Here is an 18,544-nt window from a genome sequence, read left to right as displayed (position 1 = left end):
CTTTTCATTAAAAGAAAAACAAAAAGAAAGGAAAAAAAAAACATGTTTTATATAAAGGTTATTACAGTGATATCTTTTTTGGATTAAAAAGAGATGTATCTAAATTCAAGTTTAATATCTTATGTGTTCTACTTTCATATATGTATCCGTGCATCTCCAGTTACTGCCTTTTATAAATCAGTTATCACTTCCTGGTGGAAAGGGAACATCTGTTTTTACTTAAATAAAAATTAACTAAGCAAATTTTTCAAAGCATAATTAGAAACGCACTCAAAATTCCTGCCATTGTACAAAATTCCCAAGTATTTTTTTGTACAAAAGGAAACAGAATTTTATAAAGCATGTCATTATTCTTTAAATAATTTGCATTACTTGTTAAGTTTTATAAAATTCTCAGAAAATAATGTATATTTTGTTATAATCTTATTTGTGTATGATACTGACTACCAAAAAATATGACTTGTTCTACTCTTTTTTTCCTGCTATGCTTACCACAAGATTTACTCTCAAAAGAACATTAATTTAACCTTTTGTTTTATTATTTCTTAATATTATATCACTGGAATATTTATATATATATTAAATGAATGTTTACTATTATTTGTACATTAAACCTATATTTTTCTTCTTTTTTCTCCCATGCTCTCTTGTAACCTATTTTTTCTCTAATATTTATTACTTTAATTATTAAAGAAAAGATGTATTCAATTATAATTCTAATCAGATTTGAAAATTCTATGAATTTTTTTAATATTTAGTTGGCTTAGATGTCTTTTTTTAAGTAACATTCTACATTAATACTGCAATCTATTTTGAAATTTCTCCATCTATTTTTTTTGTCATCTTTCCTTTCTATTTGTCATATCTGTTCCTTTTAAAATTTGTTTCTGTACATGGAGACGCAGTAAACTGATAGTAAAGACAAGTCCATTATTAATCTTTCCTTCTTTCTCTACTGCAATCATACTCATATTTTGTGTCATCAGAATCTATTCTCTGAAGTAACCAAGAAAGTTACAGATTCTATCCACTAGTGACCAAGAATTTACTTTCACAGGATATCTCAAAGAAGTATAGATCGTTTTATTATATATATATAAATTTTAATGGAATTTGTTACTTAATCCATTCAGAAATGTTTAACTTCTTTAAAAACAAGCAGATGCCAAGTGGCTTTTGACTAAATAGTTCCGCTAATCTCGCCTAAATAGTTCAGTTAATACAATTGTAATTTTGGAAGCTTTACATAGACACTAACAGAGAAAATATCCCTATTTTTCATAATAGTCATTGTTATAATCTCACTCCACTTATAACAGAATCTTGCTTATAGAGGTTTATGTTGGCTGTGTATTTTGTAAGCATATGTGGCTGTAATCATGGCCAATTCTCTTGCTGTGAACACCACTAGAATTGAGAATTTTAGTAATCTCATCATAAATCTTTCCAACTGTTAGACAATCCATGATTGTAATAAAAATGAAGCCTTATTCATAAAGAAAGCATGATGAGTTCTACCTCCCCATTCATAACATATGCATCTACTTAGAACCACAATGCATCAATCTATTCAGAATAATTATTTTCACAAAGTTGTAGAAATTCCTACTTAGATTTGGAGAAGATATTACAGGTATTTATTCAATAACCATTCTTCAGTAACTATTCTTTCCATGAAAGACCCTCAATGAAATATTTCTTCCTGAACATATTTTACAGTTTTAAAGCAATATTAACCATTTTCCACGTTTTAGTCATATTTAGTAAAGTCTAAACACTTCACATTACCTCAATTATCTAAAGTTAATCCTTTCTGACCCACATGAAGAAAGTGGCCATATAATTTATCATTCATTTCAAGATCTAAAAGTAATTTACAACATGTAATAACATACAGATTTTTTCACAGTTCTTTTGTCTTCATTTAAAATAATGTTTTTAACTAATAACTTTGTAAAACAAACTCATCGAAAACCTCTATCTACTTAAAATTATTTCTAATATTTCACCAAAATGAAGTGGAACAAAACTGTAGATCTTCTCAATTTCATTCCAGTCTAATACAAGGAATAAAAATCATATGATCATCTCAATAGAGTCAGAAAAAGCACTAGGCAAAATTCAACATCCATTTTTTATAACAACTCTAAACAAAGTGTGAATAGAGGGAATATACCTCAACATAAAAAGGTCTATATAAGACAATTCCACAGCTAACATCATTCATAATGGTGGAAAGCTAAAAACTTTTTAGGAACAAGACAAAGATGTCTATTCCTACCACTTTTATTCAACAGAGTATTAGAAGTCCTACTCATAGAAATCTGACAAGAAAAAGAAATAAAAGTCACCTAAATTGGAAAGGAAGAAGTAAACTATCACCATTTGCAGATAATACGATACTCTATATAGAAAACCCTAAAGACTCCACCAAAATATTATTATAACCAATAAATGAATTCAGTAAATTCACAGGAAACAAAATTAACATGTGAAAATTAGTTGCATTTCTATGTCCTAATAACAAACTATCAGTAAGAGAAATGAAGAAAACAATCTCATTTACAATTGCTCAAAAAGAATAAAATACCTAGGGATAAATTTAATCAAGGAGGTGAAAGACTTGTACTGTAAAAACTGTAAGACACTGAAGAAAGAAATTGAAGATGACACAAATAAATAGAAAATATACTGTGTTCATGGATTGAAAGAATTAATATCGTTAAAAGGTCCATACTACTGAAAGCAATCTGCAGATCCAATGCAATCCCTATTAAAATACCAATGGCATTTTTCACAAAACTAGACCAAATAATCCTAAAATTAGTATTGAACCACCAAAGACCCACGAAACCAAAGCAATCCTGAGAAAGCACAAAGTTAAACATATCACACTTCCTAATTTCAAACTTTATTACAAATTTATAGTAAACAAAACAGTATGGTACTGGCACAGAAAAAGACACAGAGATAAATGCAACAGAATAGAGGGCCCAGAAATAAACTGACTCTTAATATGGTGAATTAATCTATGATAAAGGAGGTGATATAACCATGGGAAAAATGGGGATATAATGTCTGGCATGGTAAATATACTCAATATTATTGTAATAACTTTGTATGGTGACAAATGGTTACTAGATTTACTGTAGTGATCACTTCGTTAGGTGAATAACTATGTTGAATAACCATGTCGTTTACCTGAAAATAATGTAATATTGTATGTTTACTATACTTTAATTTTTAAAATATTAAAGGACTAAAAAGAAAATACATAAAACAATTTTGTTTTAATTGTCATATACTAATCATACCTTTAGTTTATGCTAATCTTACCCCTAACTGAAATTTCTATTTAGTTATCCTTATTGCTATTAAAGTCTGCTTCTCCTTTGGTCATTTATGTTGTCCTTCTTTTCTCCTCTTCTTGTTTTCTTTTTGTTGTTTTTCTCTGTACATTGCTACCTATTTTTAACTGTAAACTTTTGCATTCAACTCATCTTTCTAGACTGCAGATATTTTTTTGAATGCTGAATTTAAAATATCCAAAATAACTACTTATATTTCCAACTCCATGTCTGAGCAAATCTAGTGAAGATGTGATCAAAGTTTGCATCCAATTCATTGAGACAGTAAAGATGGTCAGAGGAAGATCAAAGAACGTGTCAAAATGACTTGAACTTGAGCCTTGTTAATTGTTCTTTGGTTCTATTCATTCACCTATTGTACCATGCTCATATACATTTCTCCATTTTTCACAACAGGATATATCATGTGAGAGTCTGTCAAACAGCTTGCTGAAAATCATTTCTACTCAGCACTTTTTTGAGTTCATAACCATATCAAAAAAGACAATTGAATTAGCCTAGTGTAACTTATTTAACGAGCTTGTATTAGTTCCTCGTCATCACCATTCTCATTTATAGGTGTTCCAGCACTGTTCTTTTATTAATAGACTGTGGGAAATTATTCAAAACTGGCATCAATATCCTTGGTCTGCAGAACATGCCTTCTATTTGGCCTCAAAACTTGTGTGCTTTGACCATCTAATTTCTCCTATGCTTCTCTGCTAATTCTTATTGGCAATGATTCTGCATTTTATTGTCATATTTTTTGTACTTCAGAATTTAATTCATAATGTGTAGAATATGAGAAATAATGTAGTTGCTTTCTTATAATTTGTCCTCTTTGTTTGGATTTGAATTTTACCAATAGAAAGTGCTATGTAAATTTTCTATTCCAGTGTGACTCTTTTCTTCAGCAAGAAAAATGAGGGCACAGCAGGAGTGGAGGGAATTTTTTTTTCTCTCTCTCTCTCTCAGTGTCATCATTGCTATTATAAGGTATTTCTTAATGAGTGGCTGAAAGCTTTCTGGCTCTTCTTCCTCTGAAGATAACTAAAATCATGTTTCTTATCCTTTGTTAGTTTTCTTTTGTTTTCGCCCCCATAAATGCCAGTTCATTACGTGGGATGTGACTGAGTCTCGATTTTATTATTTTCAGGTTTTACACAAAAATTTCAATCTGAGCTTAATATAGTGTGTGTGTGTGTGTGTGTGAAATCACATCAAGCTCTTCAAAGTATTTGTTTACAATTTATACCTTGCTTTTTTTTCTATCAAGCATTTAATGTGACTATATTTCAACACCTTCTATAATTTTTTCTCAATGGAATTGTTTGTAATTGTGCTGTCAGAATTATTTTCTACAAAAATTTCCAGCACTGTTCTAGCATGTTCTCATTTAGAGACTCAGCGGGAACTAATATGCTTTCCTAAAATTTAGAAGTACAATTTTGTGTGCATCCTTCTGCTGCTTGCTGACCATTCGCTGACTACATGGCCAAATTCCTCAAAGGAATTTACTGTCACCAAGTATTTCTCCTCTCAGTCCACACCTAGACCTAATGGAGAATTCTCTATGACTAATTGACAACAGAAAATAAATCAATCTTGTTTTATATATATGTTTCTATTACACTAGCACATTTTAGAAATGGATCACTGCAACATTACAGTCTGACTTAGGCCAGAAGGGTAGTGCTGATGTTAACTGCACTCCATAAATGGAACTTCAAGCAGAACATCTGTTCACCTGCTGGGAGAAGAGATGAACAGAAGTATGAATTTACATAGCCAATGATGTGGCTAGATCACAGGAAATCAGAACGAGATTGGTGCTAAGAGATTGAGGAACAAATATGTAATTGGAAACTCAAAATGTTCCCTCAGGTTAAGGATATGTGTTTCCTATTTGAGTGCTCCCAAAGGACAACCACTGCAAAGGATGCTGTTAATAATAAATCATCCAAGATGGCCTGTTCTATTACAGCCAGTGAACCTGATTCTCTGCCCTCTTTAGTGGTTGTCCATAGGACTTACAGGACCAGAGTAAGAGAGATGGAAGTTAGGCATTTGGTCAACAAGTGAACTTCCATTTGCCACTGCTGATCACTTGCCAAGAACAGAGACCCAAACTGAGTTTCTAATATGCTAATTTTCCTTGAGGGAACAGACCACTGATCTGATATTAGGTACATTTTATTGAACTCTTTCCATAATGCAGGGACACCGAAAAATATATGTGTGTTCCTCACCTACACCTGTTACTTTTGTCAGCACCACCATCCATGGACCTTCAGAATCAATGTACAAAAATTGATTGCATTCTGATATTCTAACAATGAAATTTCAGAAAAAGAAATGGAAAAAAAAAATTCCATTGACAACTGCAACAAAAAGAATAAAATACCTAGGAATAAACTTTAAAAAAAGATGTGAAGAACCTATACACTGAAAACTATAAGACATTCTTAAAAGAAATTTAAGAAGAAATGGAAAGATACTCCATATTCCATATGCATGGATTGGAAGAATCAAGATAGTTAAATGGCTATATTACCCAAAGCAATACACAGATTTAACACAATCCCCATAAAACTCCCAATGACATTGTTTTTTAAAAATAGAACAGAGCTCTGAGCTCTGGTCTGAGTTGTATATAACCAGCAATCCCTCTCCTGGGTATATAGCCAAGAAATCTGAAAACAGTTATCCATAAAGATATAAGTGCTCTGATGTTCATTGTCACTTTACTTACAGTGGCCAAGACATGGAAACAACCAAAGTGTCCTTTGATAGATGATTAGATAAAGAAGATGTGGTATATATACACAATGAAATATGATTCTGCCACAAGAAAACATGAAATACTGCCATGTGACAACATGGATGGATCTTAAGATTATTATGCTAAGCGAAATAAATCAGACAGAAAAAGTCGAGAACCATATGATTTCACTGATACGTGGTATATAAAACTGAAAACCACCAATCTTTTTGCCATTTTTTTAAATCATTCTTTGGTTAAGATTAAGTCCCTTCTATAATAAACCTTTTACAATAAATTCTTCTGGAATTGCTCATGGGTACAATATTCACCAAGTTACTTCATGTCGAAAATAGTTTTTCTATAGTCCTCATATTTTATTTTCTAATTTGGCTGAGGAGAAAATCTTTGGATTAAACTTCTTTTCCTTGAGTTCTTAGAAAAATGTTCTAAATGCTCTAAGGTTGTACATGCTATTAAGTCATTTTGTAACAAAGTTGACTTTTTTCCCTTTTCTTTGATGTTTTGCCTGAATGCTCAAAGACACTATTTTTTTTTTTAATGTCAAAGTTTAATGGTTGAAAAGGTTATGTCTTAGTCAATCTTTCGAGGTTCATTTCCCTAATTGCGACGTAGGTCCTTTGAAAATATAGTTTTCTTTGATTTCTGAAAAGTCTTTTTTTTTTTTTTAACTTATTCAATATTAATTACAAGTTCTATTAATTTTACATAGTGGTTGTTTCTGTTTTTCAGAAGATCCAGTTATATTTATGTTAGAGTCTTTTTATTTTCTTTACCTATCACTTTGTTTCTACCTTTTAAATATTTATTTTCCTGTGTAATTTTTGGATCTCATTATTCAGTCCTTATTAAACTATCAGTAGATATATTCAAACTTTGCAATTTGTTTTTATACATTAAAATGCTTTTTTTCTTTATTCTTCAATATATTTCCTGAAATTTAATAGGTCTTATTTCACATTTTCCTCAATGTACATATATTTTCATATGTCATTTGCTTCATTTATTATTAAATTTGCTTCATGGGTTGTTATATGTGTGTGTCTATATGTGCACGTTTGTGTACGTTTTGCTAAAGGCTTTTAACTTAATTTTCATTTCTTGTTATAAAATTTTATGTTTAATATTTTTTTGTGATTAAAATCTTTAAAAAATTTTTTAGACTGGCAATTTCAAGGGAGACTATAAAGGGTATGGGGGGGGGTTAATTTCTCAATTTAAGAGAAAACTCTTCTCTGGCTAAAGTACTGTTTCCCTAATCTACAATGCTTTCATTTTTTTTGTTTGTTTGTTTCTCACTTCTGCTTCTTTTGTTCTATCTTGTTTTATTATGTTCCTTCAACATTCACTTCTTTATTCTATCACTAAGCCCACGAGGGAGATGTTCTTCCAAAATATTTTCTTAACTATGAAACAGCATCTTTCTAAGACTGCCATCTTACCGACTTTCCAAACTTTTTCTTGCTAATCACCAATGGCCAAGGCTTTGATCCATTAGGTCACAGAACTGCTTCCAGTATTTCAACTCATGGAAGAGTCTTCTCCTTCTGAGAATAAAAATTCATTAATGATATCTTTATTTTCACCTCTAGTATCCTAATGCACTATCCTTTCTTTTCTGTTGTTTGTCTGAAACATATGTCTAATATGCCCCTCGTACCCACCTTTGTAAGTCTCACATGAGTATTTCCCCACCTAAATGTGAATAAAAGTTGATCGTCACTGTGCTCTAGAAACATAAAATCATGGTCTATGAATTATTTTATATTCTCTTCTTTTGGACCTATATGTGTTTTAGGAAGATTTGTTAACAGTAATATATAATTTTAGACCAATTTAGACCAATATATATTATTGTCTTAGGGAAATCTAGAACACTTTATCTTTTCATTTTTAAAGTTGATTTAAAAAATGTTAAATAAACTAAATACATAAATATAACCCATGGTACCAAAATCATAGTATAAATCATCCAAATGACCACAAGGTAAAAAACAATAAAACACAGATTTCATCATAAATTTTAGTAAACAATTAACTATACTTCAGTATCTGTTTGGAAATATTTATAAAACCACTACAAAGTAATTAACCAAACAAATATTAACTTTGGATCACAGTGCAATTCCCAGAAATATATGAATTTGAGGATTAACATTTAAAATGACAAAAAAATAAAAAACACAAAGAATGCAAACACTGAAAATCGTTCTTCACCAAATAAAAAAGCATCAAAATTTATAAAGCTAAAATAGAAGGAACTGCAAGGGAAATTCAGCATAACATCTATAATAGGAAAATATAACTTATGGCCATAAATTCAGATAATAAAGAAACACTGCTTCCAAATAATGTAATGCATTGTTCTAGGAAAAATACAGATCACTCTTTAAACCCTGATGACAGAGATTAAACAGTTTTAGGTGCCATAAAATATGTATAAAAATTCACTGGAAGCAAACCTCAATAAATTTCTTAATGTAGAACTATTCCAGTTCTTAGCATTATGCTGATCTAGCAAAAACTGTTGGCATTCTCCCCAAGACCAATCCCAGAGGAATTAAAGGCTGAAACAACAAGTGAGGAGAAACCCCTAGAGAAAAAGTTTGTCTTTGGAACAGATCTACCTTAGTGATAGAGGCTTTAGCTTGTGGCAAGAGATGGACAGGCACCAGTCTAATAAGATAAAAAAGGATTCTATGGTATCACTTCTTATACCTAACCTTACATTACCTTGGAACTGTCAGTGTCTGATCCCACACCTATGTAAATCAGATGTCTGGGGTAGATGTATTCCAGGATAAAATAAAAACGAGTTGGGTAAATTGCTAGGGGAAAAAGAAAAATTGTGAGGGCTGACCAGCCTGTGGAATTTGCTTTCCAAACACTAGTTTTCTGAATTCTTAAGGCTGGTGAAGAACATTCCAAAGAGTTTTCCCTAAATCTGCTTCTCCCTGAAGGTGTAGGGTAATGCCTTGAAGTGACAATTGTTCCCTTGGTTTAAGAATGGGTTAACTGTATTATTCTCAAGTCTGTAGATTTCCATGGTAGGACTCATTCTAACTTAGTTTGAATTCACTAGGGGACAGAAGTCTGTTGTTAGGAGATTTCGCACACATATTACTGGACATAGTTCCTACTATTCTCAATGGAAATATAAACTCACAGACAAAAATAATCTCAATCTGAGTGGTTCAACTATTAAAAAACAAAACAAAACATGCCATCAGAAGCAGAGATATTAGAATAAATGGATCAAGGACTTAAAGGTTATGAGATAATATTAGCAAAATGAAAGAAAACCAAAATAAAAAAAAACCACAAAGGAAATAAGAAAGATTTAGTTGCAAGGAATATAATAATTGAAACAAAGAATACAATAGATGGTGTGGAAAGACAAGTCATTTTTGCCCTGGATGATATTTGTAACTCAATCAACTGGTTGACTCAGCAATCAGCTAAAACCAATGGTGTTATACAAACTTCTTGGTTCTGGTGTCCAAGAAGAGAATGCTTTGCACAACAGCAAGAATGCAACACAAAGTGTAAACTTCAGGCATTTCCAAATCTCCTGAGTTATTCTTCTTTCTCTCCCTTTTGGGCACAAAAGTTTTTAAATGTCTCCCTGGAACTTAAAGGTTCATACACAATGTCAGGTCCAAACAGTCAATTCAGTGTGATGGCAGGATTTTGGAGGACTACATGCATTTTATTGAGCATCTTCTTCCAAATTCCTTCACTATGCCAGCTTTATATGTGCACATTGTATAGGTTGTAGTGCTTGGATTATTAACCTGACAAGTGCAGTTAACAAGTGCAGTAAACTATGGAATACATTTGAGAAATAAATTAGTCTACTGACAAAGAGGATTTAAAAACTCATTCAGAGAAAGAAGAATAGGATAAATATATAGTAAATACACTAGAACAAGAATATAGCAGAAAACTAAGCATTCAGTAATAGAAATCCCAAGAAGAAAAAAAATGAAAAGGAAAAATATTTGGAAAAAAAAATAGAGATAAATTTCTCAGATATGCCAAATGAGAATAAACGTACGTGATAGAAAACAAAAGAGAGCAAATGAGGAAAAGCCCACAATGTATACTAATTTTGAGAATATAAAATACAAATAGAAAATTTTAAAAGCTTTCACAGAGAGAGAATAGATTATATACAGAATAATAATGTATTTTTCCATATTCATATTAATTGAGGAAGATGAATGAATAGTACTTCTAAAAATATAGATGGAAAATATATTTGAATGAGGATTTTGTAACCAGCCAAACTGTAATTTAAATATGAGATCATGATGAACATTTTCTTAAGAATACAAAATACAAGCTTCAGAATTTTTATATACAAACACCTTCATGGAAAAGAATTTTGAATAAAGTACTTAAAACTTATTCGGGAAAAATATACTTGAAGACCAAATAACTTCAGACACTGGTTTTGTCTTTAAAATGAAAAATAGTGAAAACTAAGACAACCCCACAAGTTAAAAGTGCAAAGAAAATGTATACATAATAAGCAAAAGTTTACATTTTAGACAACCATCAAAATGGTGTCTAAGGCAGCCACGACATCAAGGCAGCCATGACAGCGCAACTAAAGACACTCCTGAAAGACAGTTTCCAGAACTGCTTTAGAAAGTGGCAGAAATGAGGGGATAATTGTGTTCAAAGTGAGGGGAAGTATTTTGAAGGGAATTAATGGCACTGTGTCTTTTACTGTAACAATTTTTAATTTAAACATTTACCACTTTTTATCACACCTCATATATACACACATTCATATACCTATATAAATGTATAGGTAATACATATATATTTACTTTTATAGCTATATCTTCTGAACACTACGCCAAGATTTTTTCCATGTTGTACCAACTTTCAAGAAATCATATTTTACAAATTCTTGCAGAGAATAGAAAAGAGAAAACATGTCCCAATTCATTATAGCCTAACCCTGAAAATAAAACCAGAAAACTCTGTTATATTTGTGTGAGAGGTTGAGAAGGAAACACTGAGGACGGCTACAGGATAAGAGATGTCTCAGGAAATTACTTGAACCCTGCATCACCAATGGTAGGAGGCAGGGAATGAGGTACTGCTGTGCTCCAGAAGTGGGTGTGACTCTATGAATAAGTGTAATCTTTGAAAGAACTAATAGTTGTGAACTTGTCATAAGATGGAGCATGACCTCCAGGCCCATTAGCATAGAGAAAGTATAGAAAATGTTTGTACCTTTTCCTAGTCTGAACTCTTCCTAGAAGGAAACAAAAAATCTTGGATAAAAACAAAAGGAAAGACCAAACAGCAAAGGAACACTACCTTGTTCGTCAGCCCAAGAGGAATTTCTGAGCCAAAATCAGAACTGAAATTAGGATAAAAATCTATGTAAAATTGGATATGAAATGTTTTCAATTGAATAAGCTTAGGTTTTTAATGCTGAAACAGGCAAAAAGAGATTTCTCATTATTGAAAAAATTAAATTTCCTCTTATTCCCAAAATATTAGGGAAACTGCTCAAAATGTTCAGTGGCAAAGAAGTTTGAACCCTAGTGTGTTTGAAAATGTGCCGGGAGGAAAATTTTTCTTCAGTTATTAATGTTTAGCAGTATGGCTTTTATGGTAGAGCGAAGCTGTGGGTTTCCATTAACATTTCAGGAGAAGCTTTTTCCTTTATTCATGGCAGAAACTTCTGGTAACTGTCTTCCTTTTCCTTGTTTTGTTAACTAAAATGTAATATTAATATTAAACTTGATGAAGTGTATCTGTACTCCTATATTAGTTTAATCCCAGTGGTTACTGGTCAAATTAAATTAACAAATAAATGAACACTTGTAGCATACTAACATAAGCAGCAGCTTATCTCTAGGAAATATTTACATTGTCGAAGTAAGAAATGTCCGAACCTGTAGAGAATTTTTATGAGCTATTTGAGCCAAATTGACGACAACTGCCAGGATGCAAAATCTCAATGGATTAAGAAAATGCTTCAGAGAATGCAGGTTTGCAGCTTATTTTACATATTAAAATCAAAGGCGGAGATGTAAGAAGGGTTACATGAAACCCATTGGTGGAAGATTAAGGGGTTGGAAGAAGGTAAAACGGGAAAATCTCTGCGATTGGATAAGAAGTAATAAGATGCATACTTCTTTTACATTGGTGAGTACATGCTAGTTAATAACATTTACAGCACATAGAGATGTATTTGGAAACAAGATAACAGTAAGGGGTTCTGTGGTCTCCTGCTCCGGTGCAAGGTTGTGCCCTGAGGTGTCCGAATAAAGGGATTACTCTGACATTCCAAGGGTATGTTATTTTAGATGCAAAAAGAGATAGACAGGCTCAGGTTGACCTTAAGGTAAAGGTTGCCCTTTGTCAAGAAAGCTACAGGATGTGACTACCGGTCATGACCTGCTTTTAATTAGGAATTTTTATGTTCAGACCATCCTATGTGGTTAATTTTGGTCTTTGAAATTAGGGCCCAGGATGCTGGTCTTCTGTGAGCTTGTCAGGTTTAGTAAATGGCCCTTTTTTGGTCCACAATAACAACCTTATTTGGAGTAAATTATTCACACGTTTATTTAAATGAATTTAATAGTGAAAATAATTTCAGTATCACTTAGACTGAGCTAATCTTTTGATTTCTATAAAAGTGTGTTTGGGATGAATGAAAATATGAGATGTGTTGATTTGATGAGTGCTGTTAAGTTGGTGAAAAAGTTTCTAATCATCAATGCCAGTTTTCTAAAGACTAAAGAAATGTATATCTAATCCATTAATGTATCTTAATGATGCTAATTGACACAAAAGCAATTCTGTTAATGGTATCAGTATCAGTCTTGTAAAGTTGAATTGGCATTCCACACTGTGACGCGGAATTCATTCAACTAACCCTGAATTATTGAATATTTATTATGTACAAGGCCCAATTTAGAGTATGAAAAATAAGAGGTTATTCGTAGAAGGAATTTATATAGAAATTTTCGTTGTGTCAAGCTTAATGCTAGGTGTGTTTTCCATATTTCACTCTTGCATTCAATAACTATTCATGACCCATTATGTACCAGGCACCAGGCTAGGAACTAGTAATATAGTGGTGAGCAAAACAGATGAGTTACTTACCCTTATGGAGTTTAGGGTCCAGTGAGGAGAGACAGGGGATAAATAAGTAAATAGTTTAGTAAAATCATTTTTGATTGTTCTAAGCACTCTGAAAAAAATTCAAGTGAAAATATGATAGTCTGATGGTCAGCTGGAGTTGGGATTCAATGTATAGTGGCTAGAAGGAGCTCCCTGGAAGGCAATATTTGTGGTAGATATAAGGGGACCGGATTTGGTGGGGATCTTTTTTGTTTTTTATTAAATTTATAGCAGTGACATTGGTTAATAGAATTATACAGGTTTCAAGTGTAAAATTCTATAATACATCATCTGTATATTGCATTGTATGTTCACCACCCAAAGTCAAATCTCCTTCTATCACCATATATTTGATCCCCCTTTACCATCTTCTACCACCCTCCTTCCCCCTTACCCTCTGGTAACCACTAAACCATTGTCTCTGTCTATGAGTTTTTGCTTGTTTGTTTCTTGCTTATTTGTTGCTTTCAGTTTTATATCCCACATATAAGTAAAATCAAATGATTCTCAACTTTTTCTGTCTGACTTATTTTGCTTAGCATAATAATCTCAAGATCCATCTAGGTTGTCACAAACGGCAGTATTTCATCTTTTCTTATGACTAAGTAGTATTCTGTTGTATTACGAGTATGTACCGCATCTTTCTTATCCAATCACTTATCAAAGAACACTTCTGTTAAAGAAAGTACTTGAGGACAAAAGAGCTGTGTGGGTTCTGTGAGGGATGGGAGGCAGGGAAGGAGGGAGCAGTGCAATAGTTATTATTACCCAGATACTTTACAGATAAGAAAACTGAATCAATTCAAATAATTATCTGAGTTCACACAGCTAGTACATTTTACTAACTCCAAACCTATTTTTGATAATAAATATTTGTATTAATAAGTGTAGAGTAAAAAGGTTTCATTTAGTTGAATAGAATCTACTATATACTATCTGTGAGCAGACATAGGTACAAATTCTGAACACACTGTTACATAGGTGTTGTTTGTTTGTTTCATTGTTTGTTTTATTCCAGTTTGCAATTCTTCCCTAATTAAGAACTGGAGAATTCCTTCGCTAGCATGGATCTATTCTGATACAATATGTATTTTCATTATTATTTTACACTATGAAATACATATACAAAACAACATGTAAGTGTGGATGTGAGGATGTGAGTGTGTGTGTGTGTGTGTGTGCGCGCGCGCGTGTGTGTGTGATGTAGCTGTGTGGGGTTTAACAAATAATGGTAGAATCATCCACACACTCAATACTGAGCTTAAGAGAAAACATCAATATCATACTTATAATTAGGTATTTACATCTGCTCTCCCTCTGGTCTGTGGGTTCATAAAAGGTAGAAATGCCTCATTATTCATAATCTCTGCTTTTAAAACAGGTATGTCACATCTGTTTGTGTTTAATAAATATCCTTTGATGATAAAGTATTATAAATACAGCTGTATATAAGATATTTTCATAATTTTTTTTAGGTTTTCGTTCACGTCTATTCTTCTCTGTGCAACTCCTGCAACATAATAGAGTATTTGTAAAGATCTAAAAGAGTTCCCTTTGCTTTAGAAGCAAAGCTAAAACCTATTTATATACCATAAGTTTTAAGATTTTATAACTGTTATAACTGCTATTCTTCTCTGTCATTTTATGCATAAAATTATGTCTTCAGGTCTTTTGTGTAAAGACAATAAAGTATGCTGAGGTTTTTACGTATGGCATAGAAAGTCAGTGTATGCAAAGGGTCACACAGTCACATGAGTTAATGATATACTTCTAGAAAAATAACCTGATGTAAGAAATAACAGGTAGATATTTTAGGGTCAGCTCCATAGAGGTCATCTAATCTTTGTAACATTACTAACAAAATGGTTTCTTTATTAATTTTCCTTTAATTGGTCTTTATACTTTCATCATTTTATTATTGGTCATCTATAATAATTCTGTTACTTGGCAATACATATAATTTGTCAACACGTTCTTTTCTGCATGTGTGTGTAGTTTCTTTAGCAGATAGGCTCCAAATATCAGGGAAGCAGCTGGAGACCTTCTGTGTAACGAAGGTAGGATTATGGTTCCAATTTTATGTGTGTATTTACTGATTAAAACATCATCCATACAACAGGGGAGATAAAATGGCTGACAGAACTAAACTGCCCTCACTAAAGAACGCTTATGGCTGCATTTTTGGCAACCTGAAGCAAGTTTCATGATTAAAAGGAGAGAAAATAAAAACACTCATATTTCCACAGGCAATTGAAAAAATATCCTTTGGAATAAATTTAATGGTATATAATCATAGCATTTCATAACATATCTTAAGAGTTACCAGGATCTCTTTTTGTTCAAAATTCATCTGAGAGTTAATTCCTCATGTTTAATAGCTGAAAGCTATCATAACTAAAAGGTTGGTAATAAAGACAGTCATTGCATTATACGAATAAATCCATCAATTCAGAAAATTATCTGAAAGTCCATGGATATTCATGTATGGACTTTGGCAGCAAAGCATTGCATAAATATTCAATGTTTTATGTTAGATATATATGTTTATAAATATACATTTCATATTTAATGAAATGAGTAGAAATAGCAAAGGCTCTATTAACATCTTCATTCCACCTAATTAAAAACAAAATACAAATGTACTATAGTAATCAACTGACTTACATTAATCTTATTTTTTGAGACTAAAGTTAGAAAATAATGCTAGTATTTAGATACAAATGCAATATACTAAGGAGGCTGAATATTTGTTATATGAAACAAAGTTCCAGGAGATAACACACAATACGAGAAAAGAGTCCACTGGCTGCAGCTTAATAAACTTGTCAAGGAAATGACCAAAAGAAGGGTAGCAACTATTTTGTAGCACAAAGGTCTTATTGCTGATCTGTTGACTCATTTCACTGGCACAAAGCAGTAGCTAGTCCTGCATTTCTCTTTCCCTTCCCCCTCCCTGGATCTTTCCTAATTTTCTCTGATTCGTGAACTAGAAGCAAGATGTCAGCTCCATGAGGAAGGGCCTAACTTCTGCAGGCTCATTACCAAGGCCAGAGACAATGACATGGAACCTGGCTACAGTTCGTGGTTCTAGGGTTCTGTCTCATGTTTTCTCAGTTTCAGCTCATGATTATGTGGTCCCCAGCTTGTGCTCATGGTTGCAGCCTGCACTTTATGCGTTGTGCTTCAGTATTGAGATGGACACTGCCTTGCAGGGACTGCTTAGCCAGCCCCACATTACTTTATTCAACTTCCTGTACTATCATCTATCTTTCTTTCTATCTAGCTATCCATCCATCCATCTACCCATCCATCTATCATATGTCTCTCATCTATTTTTCTCCTACTAATTCTACTTCTTTGATTGGACACTGACTGGCATGCGAGGTCGGACAATTAAGTTCGCGAACTTAACCTAGAAAAAGTGCTACATACCTCATTGCTGAATATCACTATGGTCACTTTCAAAGCACTCCCCTTGGGAAGCCTACACACTGATGCCAGCACCTAGTCCACCCTTCAAAGCAATTTTGGAACTCTCTTTCTGGAATGGCCATCAGAGGTGTCATCGTCATACTACCCTTGATGTCCTGAATGTCATCAAAATCTCTTCCTTTCAATATATCCTTTATCTTCGGGTAAAGAAAGAAGTCGTTGGGGGCCAGATCGGGTGAGTAGGGAGGGTGTTCCAATACAGTTATTTGTTTACTGGCTAAAAACTCCCTCACAGACAGTGCCGTGTGAGCTGGTGCATTGTCGTGATACAAGAGCCATGAATTGTTGGTAAAAAGTTCAGTTCAGGTCGTCTAACTTTTTCATGCAGCCTTTTCAGCACTTCCAAATAGTCAACTTGGTTAACTGGTTGTCCAGCTGGTACAAATTCATAATGAATAATCTCTCTGATGTCAAAAAAGGTTACCAACATCTTTGTAACACGTTCTCGAACTTCATTGTCAGACCTCGTATATCACTAATCCTGAAGAATGAAAAATGTCCATGATTATTCATTGTTAACCTCATTAGCTGAGTCACCTTCAAGTCATAAAATTTAAAAGTTTCCTAACGTTAATAGTTCCTTAATGTTAATCATCTTTAGTAAGTATGGTGCATTTGTCAACACCAAGAAATTAACATTAATGCATTACTATTACCTAAACTTCAGACTTTATTTAGACGTTACCAACTTTTCCACTATTTTTGTGTCCCAAAAGAAATCCAGGATACCTCATCACATTTAGTCATCACGTTCCCTTAGTCTCCTCCAATCTCCAGTGGTTTCTCTTATACGTTTGTTTTCTCCCTTTTTTTCACCCATCACCTTGACAGTTTTGAAAAGTCTTAGTCTTTAAATGTATTTATTTAGAGCAACACTCAGTTTAGGTTTGATTTTTTTTTTTTTTCCTAGATGAGATTGGAATTATAGGTATTCAAGAACACCACAGATCTGAAATTATTATCATGTTCTATCAGGGGTATATTACATCAACACAATAACAACATAATTTATCACTTGCTTATGGTAGTATCTGCCAGATGTCTCTATTGTACAGATACTATTTTTTTCTTTCCATGGTTAAACAGGATTTTTTTAATGTTTTTTCAGAATTAGATGCAATTCTGCAATAAATACATCCAAAAATGGAAATTCAAATAAAACTAAATAAAAAAAAGTAAACAAAAATTCCCTAAAAACTAAGTATATATCTGATCAATATAAAAAGAAAAACCAAACAAGAATGGTGGGTGAAAGGAGTGGGAAGGAAAAAAAGAAGGAAATAAATATGATTATTCAATGAGACTATTCAGCAGACATTTGTTTATGGTCTACTCTTTAATAGATCTCTAGAGAGCAAAATAAACAAATATAGAAGTTATATGCCCTCAAGGAATTTACAGACTAAAAAATTATCTGTAAACATCATCAAAATCACCTTGGAAGATGGTCAAATCACCCTCATTTTTCTCCTCTCCAAAATGTACACAAACACACACTGTACCACACATACAATGCACACATCCATATACAATGGATGCTATGATAGTACATAGATGTCTCTGAAGAGGTGAGGTCAGGATTCCCATAGTGGATATTATGACCCATCACCCAAATGCCCACTTTTTAGGAACTAAGCACTCATTACCCTAGATGCCTGCTGAAAATGTTGCTTGCTGACAGCTTGTATGAGTCCCTCCCCAAATACTGCCTTTTCCCAAGGGCACCACCTTTCTTGAGGGCAGCCTGAAGCCAGTGATCACATAAGGC

Source organism: Rhinolophus sinicus, linkage group LG03 (assembly GCF_036562045.2).
Source record: "Rhinolophus sinicus isolate RSC01 linkage group LG03, ASM3656204v1, whole genome shotgun sequence".
Lineage (NCBI taxonomy): Eukaryota > Metazoa > Chordata > Mammalia > Chiroptera > Rhinolophidae > Rhinolophus > Rhinolophus sinicus.
The sequence above is the reverse complement of the archived record's forward strand: the minus strand, read 5'-3'. Positions refer to the sequence as shown.